General features: G+C 43.8%; 1 long non-coding RNA gene across 4 annotated transcripts; it reads right to left on the reverse strand.

Moving 5' to 3' along the window:
- Positions 1–1,004: 1,004 nt before the first annotated feature.
- LOC136473153 (uncharacterized) lies at positions 1,005–4,733 on the reverse strand. Of its 4 annotated transcripts, none has more exons than XR_010762530.1 (5): positions 4,200–4,733; positions 4,056–4,131; positions 3,131–3,235; positions 2,784–2,996; positions 1,005–1,339 (listed from the first exon to the last, which is right to left on the reverse strand). It is a non-coding gene; the product is annotated as an uncharacterized lncRNA (long non-coding RNA). The 4 variants fall into 4 exon arrangements; XR_010762531.1 differs by having other exon boundaries at positions 3,127–3,235; XR_010762529.1 differs by lacking the exon at positions 3,131–3,235 and having other exon boundaries at positions 1,005–1,295.
- Positions 4,734–7,443: the final 2,710 nt, after the last annotated feature.

The raw sequence follows: 7,443 nt of genomic DNA on the forward strand, positions 1-7,443 counted from the left end.
TTGTCTTCTACAAAAACCGGCGGTAGCGACACCTCCAAGTCTCGCTGGCCCGGCGTCGGAAGTGGGCAGAAGGCGGTGGCATGGGTTGTCTTCTAGAAAACCGGCGCGCCACCAGGTTCATGAGCCCTCAAAGCTTCCCAGTTCCGACGGGCTAAGGGAAACGCAGCACGGGCCTATGCTAATCCCATTAAGGGTGCGGAAAGATCAAAGCGAGCGTAGGAAGGGCAGGCGCGGGTGATTTCCTTTTCCTCCGGGGGCTGCGATAATTGTGCGGTGATTGAACGATCCAATTTGCTGCTGACATTGGAGATTGAATTGGTGATTGTTCACCGGGTCCATTGCACCAGCGGGCGAGCATAGGCGCGTCGGGCGAGCGAAGCCGCAAGTGGTTTTTCGCACGTCGGTGGCAAGCGAAGCTACGAGTGTTTTTTCGCACACCGGTGAATGATTCGTAATTTTTAGTTATATATATATATATATATATATATATAGAAATACTTTACAATAGTACGTGATGCTAATCACAAATAGTACCACCATTTGGTTCGTTATCATAGTTACAAAGATGATGCACAGACATCCATCTGTTTTTTAAGAACTGCAATGATGATGCACAGACATCCATGTGTTTCCTTCTGATGAACTGAAATCTGCATCATTGAGGGCTTTGGATGTCATTTGTAGTTTGCAGCAATGCAACACACCTTCATTTGCATAGCACCCAGACCCGACTTATTAACACATCCATTAAGTACACACACAGGCATTATGACAGTTGCTTCTTAAAAAACCTGCAATATAAGATACATGTATAAAATTCATTTAGTAATTGATTGCTTGACTCAGACAAAATCAATAGTAGTCAATAAAAGCTAAAAAACATTAGATTTTATTTCTTTAATTTTTTTCCCATTGCTAATTTGATCTGCTTGTGCTGAAAAACTAGGGAACCATAAAAACCTCAAATATTTGCGGCCAAACTAGCCTAGTCCCTCTGAATAAGTTCAGGGATTTCTCCTAAAACAAGATCATATCAATGTACATAGTTGACTATTAGTGTACAGATAAAAGATTGGCAGCTCCTTGTCATGCTAGGTGCTTCAGCAATTCCTCGTAAAACAAAATCAGTGCCCCATTCCAAACAAACTATAACAAATATTGAATTCAAAGCTAAAATTTAACTGCATCCGATGCTGACCAGCTACCAGTGCATACTCACCTTTACACACACACAGGTGCTGAGGCTGCTATCTCTGTCATGCCAGGGATATGTTGGGGGTGACTCTGTGGAGCAGCTGCACGAATAGGGGAGCCACATCAATACAGGGGAGGCATGAAGCTGTATACAGGTGGAACACTAATATAAATATATCGAACAATAGATAAATATCTAGAAGCCCCATTCGACAACAAGCACAACAAAGCTTCGCTTGCATCTAAAATCCAATCCTAATAGGGAGCTTGTTAACTAGATAAAACTCTATCTCTATATATTATCATAAATTGTCTACTCAAGGGAAGGGAGAGCAAGAAATGAACACAACATAGACAATTGGACAAACAAAACCTAAAGTGAATCCCAAGGGGACATGTAAATCATATACAACTCAACCTAACTGTTTTCAGAAAATGTCACCGCCTATGATGGTAATGGACCAACAGCATGAAGAATCAAAAGAGAGTGGAGAGAGAACCTTATGTGCTGGTGGAGCTCAGAGAAGACTAGTATGAAGAAATCTTCACAGACGCACATAATTTTTGTTTCAAAAAAATTCAGCTGCAGGTTAAGGATATTCTAAGACTAAAACTTCAATGGATGCATTCTATATTTTCTGTAGAGATGCAAAATCAAGTGATTCCACTTCGACTATAAGGTGGCACAATGTCTAATCCAATGTTAATCACATTCATCCTACTATTTCAATTGAACCACAAAAATCATCTCAGTTCAAAGCTTTTCTTCAAACAAATTGAGCAATTTTTTTTCTTGAACAACGCAAGAGAGCTGTGTGTCATTTCATTAAGAAAAAGAACATAAAGGAGGGAAGGTTAAACCCTCCTAGTACATACAACCCCGACCAAAAAGAAAAGACTCAACTCATTAATGATCTACGACGAGCGACCTAGTCAAAAGCCTATGCAACGCGGATGCCCCTGCCAAGCACCACAGGGCACCTTCATTGGCAACCCAATGAAGCAGCACCTCTATGTTAGGCCAATCACCATCAAACACAAAAGCATTTCGGTGCTTCAATATTTCCCAAGCCACTAGGATAATAAGGGTATTAAGGACTTCGCGCTCAACTCTGGGAATGCCCCGTATAGTACAACACCAGCAGCTGGAGAAATGACTGTGCAAAGAATTCACAATCTACAAGATAAGCCTGAAATTAGCCTAATCCAAATCCAAAGAAAGATAAGAAGGATTGTGCGTGCCTCATCAGGATCTTGCTAGGTCAAGGCTGCTGGTGAGGGAAGCACCACGCAACAGCTTAGTGAGCAAAGAATTACTGAACCTAATTTTTGGACTGGAATAATCAATTTGCTTAACTCAGAAATCCTATGAGCATACAGTTTGATTCGCGAGGTGAAGCAGTTAGTTAAGTTGAAATTGCCAACAATATCTTCAAAGTGAATATGAAAGGTAAATCCAATTTGGTCAAGAGCAGCCTCTGGGCCAGAATTGGAAGATGCGAATTAACTCGGATAGTTTTAGTCACACAAAATATCACTGATTGGTGGCTGCAATTTAGTGGAAGAAAACAGAGGCAGAAGAAAACTACCTGCAGGGAAGAGCTGCATTCGGGTTCTTGCCATGACTATCAGGCACGGCTAGCGTGGGCGGGTTGACGTGGAGCGGGCCAGCATAGCGCCCAAGTTTTGCCAACACCCAGCACGTGCTGCCACATACTGCGTCCGGCGACGACAAGGCAACGTGCCATCGTCATCTTCATTGAGGAGGATGCATAGCAGGGCGGAGCTCAACCAAAATTTAGCTGGGGCAGAACATGAACACATAACTAATATTATAAAAAAAATCACATACGCACGTCACATTCTCATTGATATCCCACACAAATGGATAATATATGACAAATTTAATCTCTTAAAGAATGAAGATGGTACCTACTATTAAAAAGCAATCGTCCATAGCAAGCTAGCAGCGCCTTCATATAATTCATTAATTCAACATACACCAATTGACTAAGATTCAACTATCCAAGAGCTAATAAACCTGTAAATTTAAACAACAAATCAATTACTGTATGATATTATGTGAAAATACATTTACACAGCTTTGAAAAGACATAGCACGACATAGCACTAGCGCATTTTGATAAAGAACTGTAACAATCAACTGGTAAATCATAAAATCAACTGCCACTAGCTATTCTAAACCAATGGGGGGATTTTTTTTATTTTGAACATTTTCCCCTACGCAGAGGAAGACATTCTCTGATAAATCCAATCTAGTCGCAATGTTGCCTATGCAAACCCTAGTTTCGACACGCTGGGTCATCCCAAACCAGAGGTTTCCCATCCCAACAGATTCGGGGCAAAAAGAGAGAGCAGCAAGGTGGGAGGGGGAGATCGAGCTAGCGGACCTGGTAGGAAAGCCAAAAAAATCGTGGATGGTGTAGTCGCAACTTAAATTATACTGATTATGTGGTCAACTGAAAAAAAACTCTATTATATGCTACCAATGTAGCCTGACCACTAATACTGTCATGTGTGACCACAAAAACTTAAATGCTATGTACTCTAGCATCACGTGTTGATTTCCCAACCATAAATAATTTGTATCAACGGTGATCATCTCTGAATAATAATATTTTGCATATCTGAACAGGTACTCATCTTCACAAATAAAAGTAATCAATTCCTTAAAAAATAGTACATAAATATCTAGTTACTGGAACTGGTCTCCCTCAGCTAACAAAACAGTGGTAAGATACCACCAGCTCTCTCTGAATGGATTAGAATTGACAAGCTTCCTCGCTCAGTCAGCAAATCGATGCACAATTACAATAACAAGGACTGAAGGCTGGCCTTACCTCACGTGTAGGAGGCCGGGTTGCAGGCCAGGGCTGCGCAGCGACATCCCTCGAGAGGCGTCTCCAAATGAATACACTGTTACACAACACAATTGGTATTGGTAACAGTTACACAACCAGCATTGGCCGCTGAGACAAACTCACCTTGCTGCAATTGAAGAGGAGCTCCTGGCCGCGACCTGGGCCGAGACAATCGAACACTCGCAGGCAACGCATCCTGCACTCGAATCATCAAATCGAATCAAGAAGGGGAACGGGAAGGAGATGGTGCAAACGAGGAGCTAGAGAAGGGGATCTGGAGGAGGGGCACCTGGATCTGCCAGCAGTGTTGGAGGAGCACACGCAGGAGCGGCGGTGGCGATGGGCTGACGGCGGCGACAGCATCGCCAGGCGAGTTGCCACTCCTTTCTCCGGGAGTTCGCGGCGGGAGCTGATGATGAGTCACGGGCAAGCACGGAAGGCTGCTGATGATGGCAAGATGCGAGTAGGACGGCCGCCACAGGTGCGGCGAGCTCGCCGGTGCCGAACCCGGCAGCAACCGTCGGTGTCGACCCTCAACTGGGGCCTTCAAGACCACGGCCACGCCCAGTAGCGACGGCGAGCTGAGATAGTGAGGGGATGGGGGAGGGAGACGGCGCCAGGAGGGCCCTTGGCGGCGGCGAAGCAACAAAGCAGGAGGACGGCAACAGCGGCAGCGGCGGCGGCGGCAACCAGAGCTCGGGCGTCAGGGCAGAAGTAACCGTGCACCCACGAGCCACGAGGACACGACCGACACAGGGAGATCTGAAACAAAAAAAAGGGAAATATTTTTTTATTTGAAAAAAGGAATGGATGAGGAGTGGTGAATGGATCGGTGGGTACGCGAGAAAAAAGAAAACCGGCGCTGGGGGGCTTGTCGGGTCGGGACTTGGGAGTCGGGACGGGCGTGGACCGTGGAGGGATGGGCGCGCCGCGCGCTGCCGCTGGATGGGCTCGGGTCCTGAATATTATTCTGTACCCAGGTACAATATAGAAATACTATATATATATATATATATATATATATATATATATATATATATATATATATATTGTATAGAAGACACAGATAGATAGAGAAAAGATAGAGATTAGGTATAAATTAGGTAGCATGTTCGTGTGTTGCTACGGGATAGTAAAACGTTTGTACTAAAAATACAAGGATCGCACGAAAAAATAACAATACTGCGACAACATTAAAGTGACATTTAATCCAAAAAACAAATTTCGTGAAATTAACATCGTCATGGAGAGTGCGGCGTTGTAGGCTCACCGACTCGGTAAGGGCCGAGTGACAACCTTGCCCATTGAAAGTGCAATCAAGCCCTAATTATGGGTTTTGGTGATAATGACCACGTAATTAGAGAACTAATGAGATTTATCGAGATGATAAGCAGCGAATTTATATTCAAGGATGCTACACGAAATGGAGGAACCCCCAATTGCAAATGTTGATAGACTCAAACTCAAAGAAAGTTTAAAATCTTTTATATTTTGAATTTGAGTATAGGAAAAGTCGTACTATAAATGGGGACACAATGTTTAAGCTAATATGTGCTACCAAGTGCTCAAACATACACATGCATCCTCAGATTCACAACCAAGACAGTCTACACTTCACACTTACCCTTGCTGTCTTGCGTGGTGCGGCACTACCGTGACTTAAGTGACCGTTAGGAGCTGGGGGTATTTATACTCTTCTCCTTCCTCCCCAACGACTCTCTACCACTTCTTCCTCACTCTAGCTCATCCAAAATAGAAAGGAGCCTCTCTCTCTCCCTCTATTGTTGACATTGAGCCCTCAAGCAAATCAATTGATTTTTCCATCAATCCTTGAGAGAAAAGGGTCCAAAACTCGATTAGAGAGCAGCTCCATTGATTCCCCAACTCAAAAGAGCACTTGGTTCACGTTTTGGTCGATGATTGTGTTTGTTACTCTTGGAGCTTGGCTCCTAGCCGGCTAGAGCGTCACCCGTGGAGCTTGCTAACTTGTATGGTAGCCCGGAGAGGTTTGTAATCATCTCTTGAAGCTAGTAAACTCACCCCTCATCCCAAGAGTTAGGTCTCTTGACTTGAGAACGAGGAAGGGTTGGAAAGTCCTAAGTCTTAGTGGCTAACCTCAACAACGTGGAGGTAGGCAAGCCTTGGTGGCGAGACAAACCACGGGATAAATCATTGTGTCACTTGTGCTTGATTTACATTACTTGTATTTTATATTATTGGTTGAGGCGATTTCTAGGGTTTCTAGTCGATCTACTTGTGTGGGGTGTTCCTACAACTTCTAGCTCTTGATCTGTGACTATCATACTTGTAGTAGGCTAAGAAATTTCTTCGATCTAAGTTTCCTTTCACTAATTTTGAACTATGACTTGAAGGTGTCTGAAGGTGCGGCAGTGCCGCTGTTCTAGTCCGACAGTGCCACAGGGTGAATTTGATAAAAGTTTAAATGTTTATTTTTGACAGGCCTATTCACAACCCTAGGCCAACCAGAGATCCTACACCCATACCTACAATAATCCAAAACTTAATGTATTTCTTCCATCTAAGTTTCCTTTCACTGATTTTGAACTATGACTTGAAGTTGTCTACAGGTGCGGTAGTGCCGCTGTTCTAGTCCGGCAGTGCCGCTCTCCAGAGCGGTAGTGCTGCAGGGTGAATTTGATAAAAGTTTGAGTGTTTATTTTTTTACTAGCTTATTCACCCCCCTATAGGCTAACCAGATATCCTACAAGTGGTATCGGAGCAGGTTACCTCATATACGCTTCACCACGTGAGGTATGAAGCCCGGAGGAGAAACTAGTGGCATGAAGCAGGTAGATGTCGACACTGACAACAGCGAGTTGAGCGCATCAACAACAAGCAACACCACACTACCACATCTTGAGGCTACCAATGCCAAAAGAGCTCTCAATGATAATGAGAGAAGAAGAAGAAAGGAGGCAAGAAAGCTAAAAGGAGAAGCAAGAAGAAAAAGAAGAGAAGCTAGGAAGAAGAAGGAAGAAGAAGAGAAGGCAACAAGTGCATCATCAAGCATATCAAGTAGTTTCAAAGATGGAGATGATGACGAGTCATACCAAGTGTCGGAGGGGAACAAGAAGGAGAAGAAAGGAAAGGCCAAGGCCAACAACAACAAATATGCCACCGTATCCTTTAACTACTCTTCTATTCCTATGACTAACCATGATCGGAGGTCTTTCATCAATGTGCCGGCGGGCAAGTTACCTCATTTAAATGGGACTAACTTTGCCAAGTGGAAGCACTTGATGAGAGCCTATCTTATAGATCTTCACCCTGGTATTTGGGAGATTGTTTGCAATGGATTTAAGCCACCGGTTGATCCCAAGAACCCAACACTAGAAGATATGAGAAT

Source organism: Miscanthus floridulus, chromosome 8 (genome assembly GCF_019320115.1).
Source record: "Miscanthus floridulus cultivar M001 chromosome 8, ASM1932011v1, whole genome shotgun sequence".
Taxonomy (NCBI): Eukaryota; Viridiplantae; Streptophyta; class Magnoliopsida; order Poales; family Poaceae; genus Miscanthus; species Miscanthus floridulus.